This window comes from Mastomys coucha, unplaced genomic scaffold, assembly GCF_008632895.1.
Source record: "Mastomys coucha isolate ucsf_1 unplaced genomic scaffold, UCSF_Mcou_1 pScaffold23, whole genome shotgun sequence".
Classification (NCBI taxonomy): domain Eukaryota; kingdom Metazoa; phylum Chordata; class Mammalia; order Rodentia; family Muridae; genus Mastomys; species Mastomys coucha.
Window position 1 is genome coordinate 54906867 of NW_022196906.1, and position 20603 is coordinate 54927469.

Sequence of the window (20603 nt, forward strand, 5' to 3'; positions counted from 1 at the left end):
TACACATCTAATTATTAACTCATGTATGTATAAACATATATATGTCTATATGTTTGTATGTATGTTTATATGTGCATATGTGTTTGTATGTATGTTTATGTATGCATGTATATTTGTCTGTATATATGTTTATATATGTACATAGTACGTATATATGTTTGTATGTATATGCATGTGTTGTGATCATAACAAGAGAAAGTGGTACTAATATATGTTCTGGCGGGGTGTGGGAAAAGAGGGTGGCTCAGCTGGCCCATGCCAAGACATCCCTTCCCCCTGACAGACCAACCACATGATAGTATAGTATAAAATAGAGTTTATTTGGGGCATGGGGAGGGGAGTTAAGAGAGTAGTAGAGGCAGAGAAAGGCAGAGAGAAGGAGTAGAGAAATGGAGACTGGCCATGACTATGTGGAGAGAGAGGGGAAGAGAAGGGGAGCAAGGGGGCAAGATGTAAGAGAGAGGCAAGAGAGAGAGGAGGGGTCAAGCAGCCCCTTTTATAGGACCAGGCCTACCTAGCTGGTATCTATGGGGGTGGAGTCCAGACAGAATACCAACAGCATGTATATATGTTTGTATGCATGTTTATATATGTGTGTGTGTTTGTATATATGTATATATGTTTATGTATGTTTCTATGTATATGCATGTGTGTATGTTTATATATGTATATATATGTGTTTGTATGTGTGTATGAATGTTTCTAGGTGTATGTATGTATGCTTGTATGTATGTGTGTTTATATGTATATATTTATATATGTGTATATGCATGTATGAGTCAGATGGGAAGGATGTTGTCCTATGTATGAAATAACCTACTAACCCTCACCCAACGACTAGGTAAAGAAGGGCAGGTGCTTCTGGTTACAGTTATAGGCCAGCTGCAGTCACTTAGCCCTAGTGTCTGCTGAAGTGCCAATGTCATATATATACCACCTTCACATAGCTGAGGACATGTGATTCTTACCGCCTCCGAAAACAGCCCATGTTCTTGGTTGAAACTCTGATTAAAGGCCCCTTTCAATGCTTCATTAAAGCCTCTACTGTGTGGCTACTACCAATTGGCCTGTTAGCCCTAAAGGTGGCCCCTAAAATAGTACAAAAAAAAATTGTAATCGTTCTGCAACATGTCAGCTAGGCACATGGAGGAGACCCCCTGAATATACCTGTTTTCCCAAAATAATTTGCCAAAATAATTATGCAATCATGTTGTTTGCGGTGGGATGGAAACAATTTAGTCACCCTGTGGGGCTTGCCATCTTTTCAAACCTGCCCTTTTCAGAGAGCTACATGGCATTGTGTTTGCTCACACACTCCCAGGCTGGCGGGACAACAATCACATGGGGTGAGAGAGGGCTCATGAAAATGTGAAGAGTGCTGTGCTGGGGTCTCAGAATCCAAGGAATCTGTGGATTCTGAGTGTATCCCTGGGGAAGGAAAGCAGCATGGGATTCTGTCTCCTCCCATCACCAAGGAGCCTGGGACTGCCAGAGAGGAGACAGCGGCAGCATAGCCCAGAGTCATGCGGCTGTACATCGTTTAACCGGTGGACAGTTTCTTGAAGCCAGACTTCCAAGCTCTGAATGCACACATGTGGTACTTCAGGGGCTGTGTCCCAGCAGGGAGGGAAACCACTGTGTTAGCTGCTAGCATTTGAAGGCGGAAAGCAAACAGACATGGATCCAAACCCCTCATTTCAACCTCCTGTTGAGTCACAAGAATCCATCATGGTTCTTGTAAAAAGTTCTCTTCATCTTCTTGCTTGGAAATTTATATACACCGTAAAGTCAAAGCAGGCTTGTGCTCAGAGCAAATGAGTGACAAGGAGAGATGGTTCGAAGATTGATCCTGTCAGCTTTACAGAATCACCAAGGAGACACACTATTATGTGTGTGAGAGGGGTTTAATTAAGGTAGGGAAAGCCAACCTGGATAACTGCAGTGGGGTGGGGGGGGGTACATCCCGTTAGCTGGGGCTCTGGACTAAACAGAAACAGAAAGGAGGGAGCAAACAGGACATTGGCACAGGGAGCCAAAATAAACCCGTCCTTCTCAAAGTTGCTTTGGCAGGTTATCTTGTCAGAAACCATAAAAAGAACAACAATAAAGTCTCTTCGAGTGCTAGTAAATGTATTGTTTTAAACTGTTTCTTGGGGTCCAACAAAGATGGTTCATTAGGTGAAGATGCTTGCCACCAAACCTGATGACCTGAGTTTGACCCCCAATACCCACATGGTAGAGCGTGAAAACTGATTCCAGCAAGCAGTCCTCTGCCTTCCACAAACTCTCTATCATATGAGTTCCCCTAATATAAATAAAAAGGTGAGATTAAAAATAAACCATTTGTAAAGTGGATCTAAGCATTTCACAATAAACTTTCTACTTATCTCCTTAGCTTGCTTCTTTTCCTTCCTCTTCCAGGGATCTGACTAGTACTACATACTGAGCCTGTGTCCTTTCCTATGGCTGGCTGCAACTTGACCTGTAGCAACACTACAGGATAGTCCAGAGACTAATTTGTCTGCAGCCACAGTCTCTGAAGTCACAGGGGTCAAAGTATTTAGATGGACTGTCGGGGGTGGGGAGTGGGAGAGGGCTGTCAGAGATTCCCTAGAAGTGTCTCAGACGCTTCAGGCACACCTCAAGTTATCTTGCTCTGCCCGTTCTATTTCCATCTCTCTCTCTTCCTCTCTCTTACCCACATCCTGTCAGCAGAGATAGCAAAGTGTCCTTACCTGGTCCAGCACCACTTTTGGAATTCCAAGCATTCAGATGATTTCTCTTTTCCCCTCTTTCAGACAGGAGGCAGTATTCCATATGAAGTTGCCTCTCACTAAGAGATGCAACCCTGAAAGGAATCAGGATGGAACAGGATGAGCCAAGGCACCCAAACAAGAGAGGAGAGAACGGAAAGATCTGTTCTAGAAAGGAAACCACCTGTGAAGGGCCAGAGGGAGACAGAGGCAGCCTGGTGTGTCTAAGGCTCAGAGTGCCAAGAGAGAAAACTGAGTGATGTGAGGCAGGGGATTAGCTGGGATGACTGGGAAGCACTTGCCAGGTGGATAAACACTAGATAACCACAAAGGCCTTGTTGTAGTGAAAGCAATAGAAGCTAAAGACTAGAGCAGGAGAGATCTGCCTTCCTAGATGATGAATTAGGGAGTGGCCCAGCCTGGAGTGGTAGCTGCCAATCAACAAATAGAAATGTATATGGTTTTAAATGATGGAGAAAGTTGTTCTATGCTAGCCTATTTCCCATCAGGGATGTTCATGAGCATTTCTGAAAGTTGTGTCATTTCCCCACAAATAAAAGGAATCCCAGTGGGGGTCGCCCCTTTGTTGATTTTTAAAATATACATATATATATGTATATATATGTATACCTATATATATATATACATATATATATAAAGTAATGCAAAAAGTAACTCCACAATTCTCTAGTAATGAAAATATTCAAAGAAAAATAAAAGAAATCCATCACTATAAAGGAATGTTGTTTACCCTCCCTGCTTCCTGGGAGAGTCTCCTAATAAGGCCTTGTCCTTCACACATTGCACACAATGCCTCTTGTACCCACTGTGGTCAGTACTGCAAACCCCAGAGACAGGCAGTGGCTGAAAGCTCCTCCAGGAAGCAGTTGCTGTGTTTGAAGCTAATCAACTTATATCGCTGGAAATAACTATGGCTTTGGCCTCCTTGGCAGTTTTCCCTCTTAGCAAATTGGCTCTCTGGTTGAAGGTGACATTTAGTAAAGCCTGTGAGACACAGCAAAGCCTACAGCCTACAGCCTACAGCCTACAGCCTATGTAGGAAATCAAGGTGCCACAGCCCAGAAAGCCAAGTGGAGCCTGAGTTGATGACTTCACCTGCCTCACGCACCTTCATCCCGCCACTCTTCCAAAGACTGGGGGCCAATGGTGACTCCTCACCAGACTTAACTGCCTCAGTATAAATTTTGTGTGCAGGTATGTGTTTATGTTTATATATATGTCCTTGCACATGTGTGTTCATGCATGCAGAGACTGGGGTTAACCTTGAGGCTATTCCTCAGGAGCCATCCACCTTGGTTTTGAATTGTTTTATTTTATTTAAGTGTCTTTTGCCTGCATGTATGTCTGCCTACCACATGTGTGCCTGGCCCCCACAGAGGCTAGAAGAGAGTGTTAGATCCTCTGGGGTTGGAGTTAGACACAGATGTGAGGCACTTTGTGAATGCTGAGGATCAAACCCAAGTCCTCTAGAAGGGCAACCGGGGCTCTTAACTGCTGAACCACACTCTTCATCTTGGCTTTTGAGACAGAGTGTCTCAATGAGTCTTGCGGCTCACCAATCAGGCTAAAATGGCTGGCCAGCAACCTCCAGGCATCTACCTGGCTCTGCCTCCCCAGCACTGAGATCTGAAGTATGGGTCACCACAACTGGCTTTTTGCATGGATGTTGCAATGGTCTTCATGTAGGCCACTGACAAACCTTTCCCCAGGCCCCTCTGCTCCTTTTTACCCTTTAATGTTTCCTGTCTACAGCTCTGACCATGAAGCAGGGAGGCCATCGCTTATAAGAAGCAGTTTAATGTTAGACAGCCGAGTCCCAAAACCTACGTCAGCATTAGTCTTGGCTGTCCATTATAGGAAAAACACACACTCTACAGCTGCGGCTGCCTCATCGGTCCAAGAGGGGGAAGTGGAACTACACCTGTTGGAAGAAAGAGCCGCCACTCACGCATCTTCTGAAGCCTCTTCCAGCTCTCGGATCTACCACTGGCTCAGAAAATGCAAGAGGGAAATTACATGGCTCATTGTGGATCCATCTGGGGAAACATGACATACACAGAGAAGTATGTGGCTTCTCTTTTTTCAAAAAAAAAAAATTTCAAGCTGCATTTGAAATCACTTCTTTCATTCACCACAGTGTGGATAATTGCCATATAGCCACAATGGCACATCAGGGCTGCAGGACAAAGCCCCCACAGCTTATGTCTTGGTCATGGACCAAGCTCCCATGCTTTTTGATTTGGGGAGAGTCACAGGTCTCCTATTAGAGACTGACCCTAAACAGTTCCCTCTGAATTAGGTGCCAGTTCAAAAACCACAGCATCGTCTCCAGGGCCAGCTTCATGCTATGCCCATCTTTTCCTGTTTAAACTCATGGAATCCTAGGGTTAAGAGATTTTTTTTCCACTCTTATTCTGCATGTAGTCCAGGCTAGCCTCAAATTCATGGGTTCTCATGTAGCTTTCTAATTCTCAAATTTCAACACACATTAAACCTCCCTTTCTTTCTTTCTTTGTGTGTGTGTGTGTGTGTGTGTGTGTGTGTGTGTGTGTGTGTGTTTTCTAGACAGGTTTTCTCTGTGCAGCCCTGGCTGTCCTGGAAATCTTTCTGTAGATCAAGTTGGCCTCAAATTCAGAGATCTGCCCACCTCTGCCATGGAGTATAGGGAATAAAAGAATGTACCACCACCCAGCTAAACCTGGGTATTTTTAGCCGCATGTAAAGGAGATACTTCACCTTATCAATTTCCTTTTCTTCTTTGAGAGTAAAATAAAAGCACCACTAGGCCACACACACACACACACACACACACACACACAAACACACACACACAGGTTTGTCCTGAGACCCACCTGGGTAGCATGCACCTGCAGTTTCTGACTCTCTTTGTGTGTCTTTCCAGAACTTAGTTTTGTTCCCCCAAGCTTCTAGGTGCTCATAATGAGTTCTGAGGTCCAAGAAGCAATTTTCCTTAAACCTGGAGCCCAGCAGCTGAGCTACATGGCTACCACCTCACCCTGTGTCCCCTTCACAATGAGTGAGACCTGTCCCATCTGTGTTGGTCAGCAAGCTATTAGCTACTAAGCAGTGTGGCCATCTTTCCTGGCAGACTTCCATGGGAGAAAGCTGCTGTCCCTTTAAGAGATTGTTAACACACCTGCATGGGAACCAGCCAAGGCCACCAGATCACTGTGACTCATTCCTTCAGGCTACCTAGTGTAAATTTTGCTTCTTACACTATGTTCTCTGCCCAGGAGCATGTACGTCTACCACCTCTTCTTTTCTGAACACATGCTCTTACAACCTGAAGGATATATCCAACAGCCTCCCTCTTTGAACAGTGTGATGAGCATGCTTATACTGAGCATCCATCCTTCTACTGAGCATGCTCAGGAAGGCACTTGCCCTGACATGAACCTTCCTGTATCTACAAGCTCTCCAACAAATTCCCACATTAATTCCCACCTCACTGCTCTTACTTGCAACAAGTAATAAAACTTTTCCTGGATTGTGGATGCCATCAGGCAAGGTGGAGAGCCCTCCCTTGTCTGGCAGGTATCAAGGCAGTTCTAGGGGTGGAAGGAGAGATGCAAGGCTGCCAAGTGGAATAGATTTTAAAAAAATAGTTATTGGAGGTGGGGACAGTAATAATAGCTGGGGTTATTCTGGGCTCTAACCATGTGATGTTGAGCAGACACTTAACCTCGCTGAACCCCAGAACTCTCTTCTGAAAAGAGGCTTAAGTCTAACTCACTACTAACTTGACTCCAGTGGCAGTGTGGGAACAGACTCTCATGCTCTCCCCCTTCCTGCTGAGGAGCTTCGATGCATCCTTGATGGGCTTAGCTAGGTTGCCATTCATGGGTTGTCACAAGACGTCTCTTAAGGATGAAGAAAGGGTATGAGACCAAGCTGAGAACAAACTTGAGCAAGAACAAGAATGGGGATTAAGATACAAATGTTTCCTGACCTTGTCTTGTGGATGGAAAAATACCACAGAGTGGAGAAAAACCCACATCACTCAATAGTCTGTAATCTGATATCGTGGGTGGGTCCAAGGGTGCCGGCCTGTTTCCCTCCTAGCCTCCCTCCAGTCTTCCTTCTTTCCTTCAGGTTGTTGCAAGAGGAGGAGAGAAACCCACTTTCACAAGATTAACTTTAACTGGGAGGTCAAACTTTTTCCTTGTCAGCATCTGAAGTTCTCTTGAAGCTAATGAAAACTGTCCTCTGCAGGAGGGCTTATGAAGAAGGGGTCCCCAAAGTCATGGAAGACACGTGCGTGTGCAAGAGCTAAGAGAACGGGCATGCGCCCGTGATCCCTGCTCTGCTCGCTTTGTGACTTTATAGAGTCTGAGAGGTTTTCGGCTGTTGTTCTTATTTGGTTTTGGTCTTGCAGTGGGGATGCCACTCCCTCATGTGACAAGGGAGGATTTCACCTCCCTGGCCCCTTGAACTTATCGGTGGTCATGTGATGTGCTTTGGAAACGAAATGTGGTTTCTTTGGTTTTTTGTTTTTGTTTTTTTTTTTTCTTAATAAAAGAACGTTGATCAATATCCAGTGAGTTAAACATATAGACCACGATCTTCATTCACAGAGAGGTCAGGCTGGTGGGTGCCTTGTCTAGCCTGAGTCTCAGAGGCCTGAGACTAGCCCAGACCCCTAAGTCCCTATTGGATCTTTTATTGTATTAAGCCACTGAGATTGGAATTTATTACTGAACGCTATAATTGTTAGCGCAGTTGCTACAATAAAATATGGTAGCCTTTGTAAATAAAACCTGGCAACCTGATTGCTCCGAAAGCAACCTCCACTATGATTCCTAAATACCACTCTTGCCTTTGAATGCACCACAGACTCTGACCCACAGAGCGTAGGGAACCTCACCTGGCTCTGAGGAGTAGAGGCTTCTGGGAAAGAGCACAGTCATACGTAGGAGGAATCAGTACTAAAAACACAGACCCGGGGCCTCTGGCACCTTGCAGGTCTGCATGTGACCTCATCCACATCTGCCATGCCACTGTCCTGTCCCTATTTTCTCCATCAGATTCTAAAGCCACTCACCATTTCATAGATTTGGGGTCTAGATCAAAGTCAAAGCACAAAACTGTAACTTGTTCAGAATTCTGGGAACTTTTCAGAGAGCTCATAAGTGCTAGGGCTCCAAGAGGCATGGTGGGTAGTTGTTGGTCATTTTGATAGGATGGTTTCTATTTGTTAGTGGCTGTGGTTTAGACTAACGGGATTTCAGAGAGGGGCCCTAGATAGCCTAGAGTTGGCACTGATCACTAGCAAAACCATGTGATCTGAAGGCTGAAACTTTCAGCCTTCCTGAAAACGTCCAGGAATGGGTGGAAAGATGCAGAAAGAAAGGTCAGAAAAGGCCTGAAACAATGAGATTTGATGAGCTTCCACATTGGTAAATGAATGCACATGCCAGGAAGATAGCATATCCCTATTTCCCTGGGACAGAAGTCTCTGTATCTCTCTGGTCCCTCTCTGGCTGTTATATACACCCTGTCTAATGAGACAGAAAGCTCAAATACAGTGTTTCCCTGAGTTCTGTAAGACACCCTAGAAAACTGAACCCTGGGAAGATATTTATGGAAAGCCTGGTCTACAGTTATTCAGACTTGTGACTGGCATCAGAACTGGAGACAGTCTTGTGAAACCAAGCTGTATTGTTGGGGTCTGATGCTGACTCCAGGTAGATGCTGTAGCATGCTGGGTTGCTTGCTGTAAGCAGAGCTGGAGGGCTGCTTATCCTCAGAGCCCACCTATTTTCTGGTAGAAGCATTCTTGTGATGGTGTCAGCTCCTTTATGAGAGTCACTCCTGCAAGGTCCGTTCCTTCCCCCTTGATCAGCATTCTCGATGCTGAAGAGCAGCTGTAATGGAGTGATGAAGAGGCAAGCTGCTGAGTAATCTCTCTTTTGACTCCCAGGCCCCAGAACACCTGGTGACGTTCTTGTACTATCAACATGAGTAATTCTCTTCCCTACTTGTTAATCCCATGCATTAACTAACACAAAGCATATACACTGCTGTGGGGTTTAACTTGAAAGAAAGGACCATGGCTGCTAAAGATACAGGAACTAGCCCCAAGAGGATGCTGGATTAAGATGTTTCCACAAGAGGAATGAAAAGGAGGTGCATGCCCAGGGCAATAAAAATGAATATTCAACATGAAGTCTTACTATGGCTCTTTTCCCTCATAGCTTCTGTCTATTATAAAAAGGCTGCTATGAACATAGTGGAGCGTGTGTCATTATTACATGTTGTAGCATCTTCTGGGTATATGCCCAGGAGTGGTATAGCTGGGCCTCAGGTAATACTATGTCCATTTTCTGAGGAACCACCAAACTGATTTCCAGAGTGGTTGTACCAGCTTGCAATCCTAGAAACCCTGTTAGGCATTGGGGAGATGGCTCAGTGGGTAAGATCGATGACTGCAAGAGGACCTGAGTTCACAGCCCCAGCATCCATGTACTAAACTCTAAACTACATGTGGCCATGTGCACAGTCCTAATACCAGCACTGTGGAAACAGACAGGAGGACCACTGGGGCTTGCCAGGCTCAGTCCAGGTTTAGTAAGAGACCATGCATAAAAGAGATAAGGCAGAGGGTGGTAGGACTGATGCTTGGCCTCTTCCTTCAGCTTCTGAATACACACATGAACATGCACACCTGCAAACATACGCCCACATATACCTCCCATGCACATACATGAATACATACTATTATGTAACTAAGTTCGGAGAGATGGACTTCTCCATCTCAGGATGCTAGCTGTCAGCTGAGGCTGATCTTCTCACTGACTCTCTGCTCCCAGCTGTTGCCTTTTGAGTGATGAACAGCCAGGGCCCAAGTCTAGTGACGTTGTGAGTGGAAAATCAGTCTGTGATTTTTACGTTCTAAATGGAGTGCCCAATCATTTCAGGCAATAAGAAAGAGCTATTTATTGGTGTCACTAAAAGTTTTTAAGTGAAACTCTAGAGGATAATAAATATCTTTCAGATAAGCTAAGATCATTTCCCACATTCTGTTGACTATTTCTTTTCATTTTTATCATATTTATTTACTTCATTATTTATTTCTCTTTTTTTTAAAGATTTATTTATTATTATATCTAAGTACGCTGTAGCTGTCTTCAGGCACACCAGAAGAGGGCGTCAGATCTCATTACGAGTGGTTGTGAACCATCATGCGGTTGCTGGGATTTGAGCTCAGGACTTTTGGAAGAGCAGTCAGTGCTCTTAATCGCTGAGCCATCTCACCAGCCGTATTATTTATTTCTTATTTGCATGAATGTGCATCGACATGTCTGAAGTGGACAGAGAACAATTTTCCAGAGTCAGTTCACTCCTTCTATCATGTGGGTCTCAGGGATAGAACTCAGGTCATTAGGCTTGGCAGCAAGTACTTGTACTCACTAAACTGTGATTTATCATGGATTAAAAAGCATAAGCAGCTAAGGGTCTCATGAAGGTAAAGCTAAAGCAAGGAGCGGATCCCATCAGCAAGCTGGGCTGCCTGGTTAAGGTCATGAAGATCAAGTCCCTAGAGATCTACCTGTTCTCCCTGCCCATTGAGGAATCTGAGATTATTGGCTTTTTCCTGGGCAAATCCCTAAAGGATGAGGTTCTAAAGATCCTGACAGAGCAGAAGAAGCTCAGGCTGGCTGGAGGTCCAGGTTTAAGGCTTTTGTCGCCATTGGAGGCTACAATGCTCACGTTGGTGTTGGTGATAAGTGCTCCAAGAGGTAGGAACTGCTATTCCAGGGTCATGACTGGCCAACCAGAGAGGCTATTAGGGGGATAAGACTGGCAAGCCCCATAATTCTGTGCAAGATGACAGGCCACTATGGCTCTGGGTTGAAAACACTGACTCTGCTCCTGTACCCAAGAAGCTCCTGATGATGGCTGATATGGATGACAGCTACACATCAGCCAGTGGCTTCACTGCCACCCTGGGCAACTTTACCAAGTCCACTTTTGATGCCATCTCCAGGACCTATAGCTTCCTGACCTCCAACCCCTGGAAAGAGACTGTGTTCAGCAAGTCTCCTTCTCAGGATTTCACTGAATCTTCTGTAAACCCACGCCAAAGTCTCTGTTCAGAGGACCCAGGCTCCAGCTGTGACTACCACATAAGGGTTTTTATAGAAGAAAAATAAAGTGAATTAAGTCTATTAAATAAATAAATAAATAAATAAATAGCATACAGAAGGCAGGTGCAGCAGTATTTGCCTGTGGTCCTGCCTACTTAGGAAGCCAAGGCAAGCCCAGGATTTGGAGGTCAGCCTGGGCAACATAGTGAGACACTGGCTGTAAGATAAAACAAAAAGCAAGAGCAAAAGGGGCTCCCAATCCAGAGAAGAAAGAGTAAGGAAGAGTAATCAATGCAATTAGAAAATCTGAAAGACTGAATGATAACCAAACAGATTGGGCAGGTTAACTAGAGAAGAGCTCAAAGTTCTCCTGGACCAGCACTGGCCTCCTTCCTCCTCTTGTGCTTCTGCTTGTGTATGAAACATTCTCAAAGGCTCAGCCCACAGTCAGTTTACCTAGAGAGGTAACTAGATCATGAGGCTTCTAAGGTCCCTGACAGGTTAATCCATTGACGAGTTTCTACTGAGTGGGGTATTAGGCGATAGAGCTTTGTTAGAGGAAATAAGTCCCTGAAAGCATGTCTATGCTGGGACATCTCATCCAGGCCCTTCCTGTCTGCCTCTCCATTCTTCTTGTTTGCCATAAGTGAAGATCAACACACATGTATACAGCCACACCCACAGAAACAGACATATACACATTACACACCAACACACATGTATTACACACAAACGTACACACATAAACACACACATGAACAGTTAAGTAAACTATCACAATATAATCCAGAGTTATTCAGCATATAAAGAACCATTAAAGTCCTGGTCCCATAACACCACATTTAGATGTTAGAATTATCAGTCAAGACCTTGAAAGAAGTGAGAACGACCATGTTGCATGAAGTAAAGTGGAATATTCCAGAAACAACATTTTAATAAAAGACGACAACAGGATGGAAGATTTAGTGACAAACCAAATGGAAAATGTATAATTAAAAAGTCACACTAACTGAAAAATTCCCTGAGGGGGTGGAGGGCTTCAGTTAGTGAAGCCTTTCCTCTCCAGGCCTGAGTACTCAACTGTGGTCCCAGCACATCAGAAGAAGCTGGGTCAGCCTGAGACCTGCTCAGAGTCAAATTGGACAATGTTCCAGCAGGGAGAAATAGTAGTATAAAGTCCCACCCCTAACCAAGAAGCCATTTGCAATTGACACTTGCTGGGAGAGGGAAATCAGTTTCTTCCAATGAGTCATTGAGTACATCAACCACATTTGGGGCAGGGCATCTTGGTCAACACAAAATGGACTCTGTGGTTTTCTGAGTGTAATTTCTGTGTTGTTTTGCTTTGTTTTGGTATTGTTGGCCTTATTGTTTTTGTTTGTTTTGAGGTTTTACTTTGGGGGTTTGTTTTATTTGAGAGAGAGAGAAAGAGAGAAAGCATGGATTTGGGTAGGGAGAGTGGAGGCTTTCATCAAATATATTGAATGAAAAACATTTTAAATGATAAACAAACAAACAAACAAACAAATAGCTGGGTGCTCCCCTGTGTGCCTATAATCCCAGCACCATGTCCTTGGGCTCATGGTCTACCCAGTGTAGCATAAATGGTGAGCTTGAGGTTCAATAAGAGATCCAGACTCAAATAACAAAGTGAGAAGTGATGGAGAAAGAAGCCTGACATTGACCTCTGGTTTCCACATGGACACACACACACATGAACACACATAAACACACAAACATACACACATGAACACAACACATACATGCACTCACAAACTGACACACATGTGAATACACACAAACATACAAACACATGGACACACAAACACACACACATAAACATACACACACATAAACACACACATGAACACACAAACACACACAATTCATTGAGTAGAAATGAAGTCAAAGTTATATCAATTAAAGCTATATCAATAGAAAATATAGAAATAATCTAATCTGAACAATTAGAGAAAAAAATAAAAGGGCCTGGGATACCTGTGGGAATAACTAAGGGGTCTGATATTTATGTTATTATACTGTTGGAGACAAAGAGGAAGGAATGGTGTTGAATGTGGAAAAGAAATATAAGCTATCATGGTAGAGTAACTTCCCACAGTTCATTTAAAAAAAAAAAAACAGTTGAAGCTGCTCAGTGATCCAAAACTGAATACAATCAAAGGAATCCACACATCAGGAATCAAACTGAAGTAAGCCAAAACAGAGTATTTCTGAAAATAGCAGGACTCCCCTCACATAGGGAAGCGATAACTCCAGTGACTGTACTTTTTTTTTTTTTTCAGCAAAGCATGGAAGCAGAAAGGAGTTAGAATAACACTTTTACTGTGTTGAAAGAAAGATCTGTCAATTCAGAATTCTGTGTCCAGTGCTGGAAGAAAAATATTATCCATCAACAATTACATATCCAAGTCCGGGGAGGTTGCTCAAGCTGGTCAAAGCAGGCCCACACAAGCCTGTGGTGAATCAGAGCCCTGGAGCCTGTGTAAAACGGTGGACGCTGAGGCAAGCATCTGTAATCCCAGTGCGCAGTGAAAAGGAAGGCAGACTTAGAAAAATCTGTCAGGAGCTCCCAGGCCAGGAGTACTCAGGGCAGAAAATCTCTGCCTCAACACTGTGGAAGGTGAGAACTCCCTCATGAAAGTTTCCTACAACCCACATATGCACACACACCATGGGATGCATATGCACACTCACATGTGCACACACACACACACACATGGACAGACACACGCATACACACACAGAAACACCTGCTCACACACATGCACAATGGTATTTAAAGTAAATCTCTTAGCTAGGATAGAGCATGCTTACAATCCTAGCACTGTGCAAAGGGAAAGTAGTCACGAACCACTTGGGCTACATCATTCTCTGTCATGTTTTAAGTAAGACGAGTTTTGTAAGAAGTAGGCAGTTGCATTTAACTTTTGAACATCTGTCTTCTTACTGTCAAATCTGGTGGCCACATGATAAAACAGCCCCCACTCATAGAGAATGTATGCTCCTGCATAATCCTTCTTAAATACTGATAGCTGCTATGAATTGCTTCTAACCAGTACAAAATGGCCAATGCTGGACATCACTTCCTTGGTCACACGGCCCAAGATCATGACTACCATCTTCCTTTCCCCTGTCACATTTATTCTAAAGAACTTAGATTTTTCTAAATGTTTACCACACCAGCTGCTCCTCCTCCTTTATCACTGTGTGCATTACTGTTACATATTGACATTTCATTTCCTTTTACTGTGGAAATGTTCTTTTAGCATTTCTTTCAGGCAAGATGTGGTGACTTGAAGGTTCTTACTTTCCCTCCACCTAGAAGAGTCTTCTGTCTTCATTTCTAGGGATAGTACCTAGGGATGGTGCCTTCTGCAGTGGGCTGGCCTTCCATAACAATCATTTATCAAAACAACCTCTCACAGACATGGCCTAGGGATGGTGCTTCCCACTGGCCTTCCCATAACAATCATCAAGACAACCTCTCACAGATATATGGCCACGGGTCATTCTCGTTTGAAGGTTCCCTCTTCACAAGTGACGCTAGACGGTATTAAGTTGACAATAAAAACTGTCACAACAATCAATAGAACTGAATGAATAAACTTGTTATGGATTTTCAACAATAGTGAAAGTAGACAGGAAATCAGAAAAAAAAAATATAGAGTATCAATAACCACTTGACACCTTAACTAACATTTATTGCCCTCCCTGTCTAATAGCAGAATACACATTCCTTCCAAGGGGATGTGGCACATCTTCATATGAACAAATGGATTCTTTCCTAGCTAGGTCAGAAGCAACTCTGCCCCCCAGAGAAATGGGGCCTTGGTGGGTAGTGGGGACTCAGTAGGAGGCAGACATTTTATTCAGTCTGGCCAAGACCTGACCTCCCTGAAGGTCACTGTGAGACCATTAAAAGGCAGTTCTCATTTTAATTCAATTGCAACCAGTTTAAACAACTAAGGAAAAATTGTATTTGCAGAGAATTGTTTAAACAAGTTTGATCAGATTAGACCTGGTATGAGGGCTAGTGGGTATCTGGTTTTGAAACACAAAGTCCAATATTTTCTTTCTGTCTGGGAAAGATATATGTTTAAAATGTGGCTCATATGAATTATCTTTCCATTTTGGTTGTTAATCTGAATTGGGTTATACTTTAACCTGACCAGTCTCTAGCTTCTTGGATAAATAAGTATCTACTAATTGTGGCTTCTAGGTGGTCAGCATGAGTCTGAATTCATTTTGACCCTTATTCATCAGCCAAAGAGTCTGTGACTCCGTATAAACAATGGTGGTCCCTGCAATGGATGCTTTAGATCAGAAATCATTCTAATAAAGAAATGTGAAAGCGTTTATTAGAACTTCATTGTCATTGAGATTATGGAAGGGTTGCTGAGCAGTGGCCGATTTATTTACAGAGTGACTCTGCCCAGGGACACAGTGTCCTCTTGGATCCTCAGGGACTTCTCTGAAAATGTACCCTCCTGAGGGTTTGGCATCTCATGAATTACTTTGGATGAAGTCATCCAACTGTGTTGTTCCCATGAAAAGAAAACCTTTCCCAAAAATATCTCCATGCAAAGGCCGGCCCATTGGACACAGAGCTTTCTTCCACTGCTGAAAGTTCATCTCTAGATAATGAAGGGGAAAAAGTGGTTTTAGGCAAACAGATCACTCCCAATGTGATTAAAACTTTGAGGTGGTAAAAAGTGTAAGAAATAATTTAAGGGATAAGTGCTTTAACATCAAAAGGAACTTCTAAACCAGTGGACATAACTATGTGTAAATCACTAAGGAGCCTTTAAATCAGAAACAAACAGGGTTTCAGTATGTAGCCCACACTGACCTGGACGTGTGTGCCTTCTCCCTCAGCTTCTTCATGCTGGGATTATTGATATGTTTTACCACACCTACTTGTGAAAAAAATGTAATTACATTGATTGATTGATTGTTGGAGGGCTGTGTCATAGTGCACTTGTGAGAGCAGAGGACAGTTTCAAGAGTCACTTCTCATCTTTTGTCATGTGTTTCTCAAGTATTTAACTCAGGTATTCAACTTGGCAGCAAATGATTCTACCTGCTGAATCATCTTGCCAGCCTCAGTCCTAACATCCTTCTTTGGATTAACTATATATAGGGTGGTCAGAGAGGAACAGTGAAAACCAATTCTGTATCCACATATTCCACTCTATGGATTTATCCAACAACAGGTTGAAAGTTGTATCTGGGGCTGGCAAATGGTTCAACCCTTAAAATTCCATAGTGTTCCTGAGGACTGTTGTTCAGTTCCCAGAACCCACATCAGGGCTCATAACTACCTGCAACACTAACCGGAAGGGATCCCATGATGCCCATCCTGGCCTCCGAGTGTAAATGGCGGCTTTGCTCGCCTGGAAGGCAGCAATAATGACCAAACACCGAGACTTCTTCTCTCAACGGTTTACTCAAGAAACTTTCTTTTGTGTTAACAGCTCTTTTAGGTACCCAAGTGTTACAGCTCTCTTAGGTTCCTAAGTGTTATGGCTCTTTTAGGCTCTTCCCGCTTCTGCAGAATGGGCAGCGGCGGCAGCAGCAGCAGCTCTTGCTCCTGTGTAATCACCGATGCTCCTGTCTCTGCATAGTTGTCGCTGCTCCTGCTTCGCTGCTGCTCTTGCCACTGCTCTTGCTTCAGCAGAGTGGCATGGAATGGCGTGGAATGTCATGGCCCCAGGTGCTCTGCTAGCACTGCCTTTATACTCGAGCCCAAGCTCTCAAGTCCTCCTGGATTGGTTCCTGGCTATCGCCTCATTAGCATACACCTGCTTGGGAGGGGTTTGGTAGCATGCACCTGCTCGGGTTTGACGCATGATTGGTTAGCATACATCCGCTCCTGAAACACCTAATTTGCATGAACCCCCTCGGGAGGGGCACCTGCATGAGCCTACTTGGGAGGGGCGCATGCGCAGTAGAATCGTCTAGCGCTGCCGCAGCATGTCTTGGATTCAATCGTCTGAGCGGCTGCCTACATCCAAGGGCACCTGCACCCACACAAACACACATAATTAAAAATAAATCAAATCTTTCCTTAAACATTGTATCTATGCTGATAATCTCTGTGCTCCCTAAGCAATTGATCACAACAGCTATCTGCATAATTGATATTAACTAGGTATGATTAAAAATCTAAAGCTAACTTAGGGGTTACATAAGGATGTACTCACAAATGTGCAAATACTGTACCGTTTTATACAAGGAAATTAACATCCATGGGGTTTGGTCTCCTCAGGATGCACAGAGACTGACACCAGTAAATACAACTCTATAGGTAACTTTGTATTTCAATAATCTATGAAAGCAAAATGTAGACGGTAAGATGCAGGGGAGCCTCAGAGTGTGTGGTTAGCATTTTTGAAGTCCCAAGTTCTGTCCTCAGTGCCAGAAAAGGTATAATGTAGAATAACAATAGTAATCTAGTCATATCTTTCCTCCATAGTCAATATATAATTGAAGTACTTATGAAACCATCTGGCAATGCAGCTAGCTCAAGCTGGTTTAAACTGGTCAAAGCTGGTTCTAATCAGCCGAGGCAGAGCTTTTGAAATCAGAGCCAATCTGAGGCAGTTTAAAGCGGTGTGCTATGATATATATGATCTTAAACTAGTTTCATTTAGAGTCTGTTTGCTCTGTTGAGAGTCACTTCACACCCTTTACCTCAACATTAGGCGGCCATGATAGCCACACCCAACTTCCTTTCAGAACTGCCTTCTGCCCTCCCCCGGTCTAATCCACAGAGTAGGACAGATGCAGGTTTATCTGCTCTCAATCAGTCAGTGTAAACTGAATCAGAGCTGTCTCCCTCTGGAACCATTTTTCCTGTTTAGGCTAGCTTTCTCAAGCTGGATCATGGGAGGCTGGGTTTGACTTGCTTGGAACCAATTTAAACTGCTTTTTAACCAACGTTGACTTGGTTCTTAGAGATCTCTCGCAAGCAGAATGGCCTTGTTCATCTGAACCTGAATAAACCACCCCTGACACAGATTAAATCAGGGCTAGCTTTTCAGTTTGGTTTAAACCAGGAAGGGGTGCGATTGAGGGAAGTCCGGCTTATAAAGGGTTAGAGAGTCAAAGGGGAGGGCAACCTCGAAGGCACTCCAGCTATGCACGTTCTTCTAGTTACCTGTTGAAATGGCCCTTTGGGATTAAGAGATAACATTTTTTATTTACTTTATTGTACATATGGATGAAGATCCTGGGAGACATAGAAAGACATAGAATAAAGGGCCTGGGTAGGAAGTTAAGGCATTATGAGTGTAGCTCAGTTGGCAGAGTGCTCGCTTACCAAGTACAAAGCCTCGAGTTTTGTGCCCAGCACCACATAATCAGGCCACAGTGGTGCACACCTGTGATCCTAGCACAGAGGCCGGAGGATATCAGAAGTTTAAGGTTGGCCTTGGTTATATAGAGAGTCTGAGGTTAGCTTGAGCTATATGGATCTCCATCTTTTTTAAGTAAAATTACAAGGGGGAGATTATACGGATCATGGTTACTTTAATATCACATGAAGAAGAAAGTAGCATGTTTACCACAGAACTGTAACTCTAGTTCAACAACTGACACAATTGATTATTGTGATGACTGTATTAAATGTCCAAGTCGCCATGGACATTTGGTTAAGCATGTACACACTCTGTTTTGCCCTCTTCATCCCTCGCTCGTCCCCATGGAAGGATGAAGGTGACCACGATGAGTCAGACCTGGGCTAGCCACAAAAGACAAGTTCCAGAAAGTTCAGTTCACAAAGGGCTCCCAGTGAGGGGCTTCCAAAGGCATCACGCCCTGGGCTGTGTTCAGGTGACTGCCTGACCCCTAGCTCCTTCTGTCATAAATTTTGTCAGGGCTTCACAAATAGCAGAAATGGCCAGCAGCCTGCTCAGTAGACTAACCCTGATGTTAGCATAATCACATACCCTGTTTGTTCAATGCAATCATGGCCTACAGATGATCTCCCAGGCTCACTACCAACTCTGGCTCCCTGTCACACTTGAAGGTGTTGCAGTTTGGGAACAAATTATATGGATATCTCACTTTTTGTTTTGTTTTGTTTTTGAGACAGGGTTTCTCTGTGTAGCCCTGGCTGTCCTGGAACTCACTCTGTAGACCAGGCTGGCCTCAAACTCAGAAGTCCACCTGCCTCTGCCTCCCAAGTGCTGGGGTTAAAGGCCGTGAGTTACCACTGCCTGGCTATCACCTCACTTTTAAGGCCCCAATGCCTTCATCTATTTCTTTCTTCCTTTCTCTGTTCTCTTCCATGGAGATTTTCTCCCACCTCCATAGCTTAAAACTCCTTCATTTGGAAGAAAACGCTAGGATCTCTTCCCTGTACCCACATAGTGATGATCCTTTCTGTTTGCCCACCCCAGCCCTGAAAACTGTCACATGAATGCTCATCAAACCTGGTCCCAGTGCTAAAGAAAGGCAGAAAATATTTGTTACTGTGTTGGAAAATAAAAAAGGTGGTTGTACATGTTGCCAGAGCTCCTCTGGAAAGTATCCAGGAACCATTCAAGAAACTCCATTTCCATGTGTATGTTTCTTTAAGGAAACACTGTGGGGCTCGGAATGGGCACATAGTGCATTGCCATGGTCTGTGGGTCTTGCTATGTGGATCTACCACTGATGGATAGCCAAGGAAGGAGTGGACAGGAAAGAGGGCATGGGTGGAAGACCGTGTGCTCCTCTGCACTTGGGAACTTTATCAGGTAACTCGCATGCTTCCCTGCTTCCAGGGTGTGGGTGTGGGTAAATCTATATTTCTGCTGACTCCAGAGCTCCTATTTGAGACTATTTTGCCCCTAGGAACTTCCCTGGGAATGTAGAGGATTCTCACCCTCTTCAGGAGTTTGAGAAGAAGCATGAGCACCTGGGACTGACATCATGGGGGAATGGCGGTGTATAGCAACCAATCACCAGCTGTAGTCAAGACATTCAGACCTCTGCAGATGGCCAACTCCTCCGGAGTCACTACTGGTGTTTATTTCTAATCCACGCCTGCGAGAAGAGAGGTAGAGATCCCCTGGGAAACTGCTGAACCATGTGCCTGGCACTACTCAAGCTGCATCTGACTATGAAATACGAGCCCAACTACACTTAAAAAATTATCTGAGATCATTTAAAATTTGTTAGATGTTAACACAGCAAAAGAAACTTAATTCTGGTTGAACTTCCATTTAGAGCTAGGCTCCCTGCTAGGTGTTTCATGAAGAACTGATCTAGTCCTTACCCAGACCTTCCTGGCTAACAGAGACTCACCTGGAATCCTTACAGTCAGGTGGCCAGGAGCTTCTCATGCCCAGAGGAGCCTCATTTTCACATCCACACACCCCTGCCCCCACACACACCCTGCACATACACATTCTGACAGCAGAGAGACTAAGGCCACTCGATAAGACCTGGAAAAGGCTGTACCTTGCAGTATTCTGAGATATAATCTAACTACGTCTAGAGGGAAGCCGGCTTCCTCTTCGCTTATGGCTGCTGGATATATCCAGGTCAGCTGGTAGGGCAGATAAAGGAGGGTGTCTGTCTGGGTCAAATCTTGAGATAAGACCTTCAGTAGATAAAAGTTTACATGGGTGTTTGTATAGAACACAGCTCTCACCCTCAAAGGGAACAAGGTGGGGTAAATTCTGAAGCCAAATATGAGTGATCATGACCGAGA

At 44.1% G+C, this 20603-nt stretch overlaps 1 long non-coding RNA gene across 1 annotated transcript; it reads left to right on the top strand.

Annotated features, from left to right (window-relative positions):
* Positions 1 to 3623: 3623 nt before the first annotated feature.
* Positions 3624 to 13487, top strand: LOC116073024. The gene is made up of 3 exons (XR_004111639.1): positions 3624 to 3968; positions 4527 to 4837; positions 13186 to 13487. It is a non-coding gene; the product is annotated as an uncharacterized LOC116073024 (long non-coding RNA).
* The last annotated feature ends 7116 nt before the right edge of the window (positions 13488 to 20603 follow it).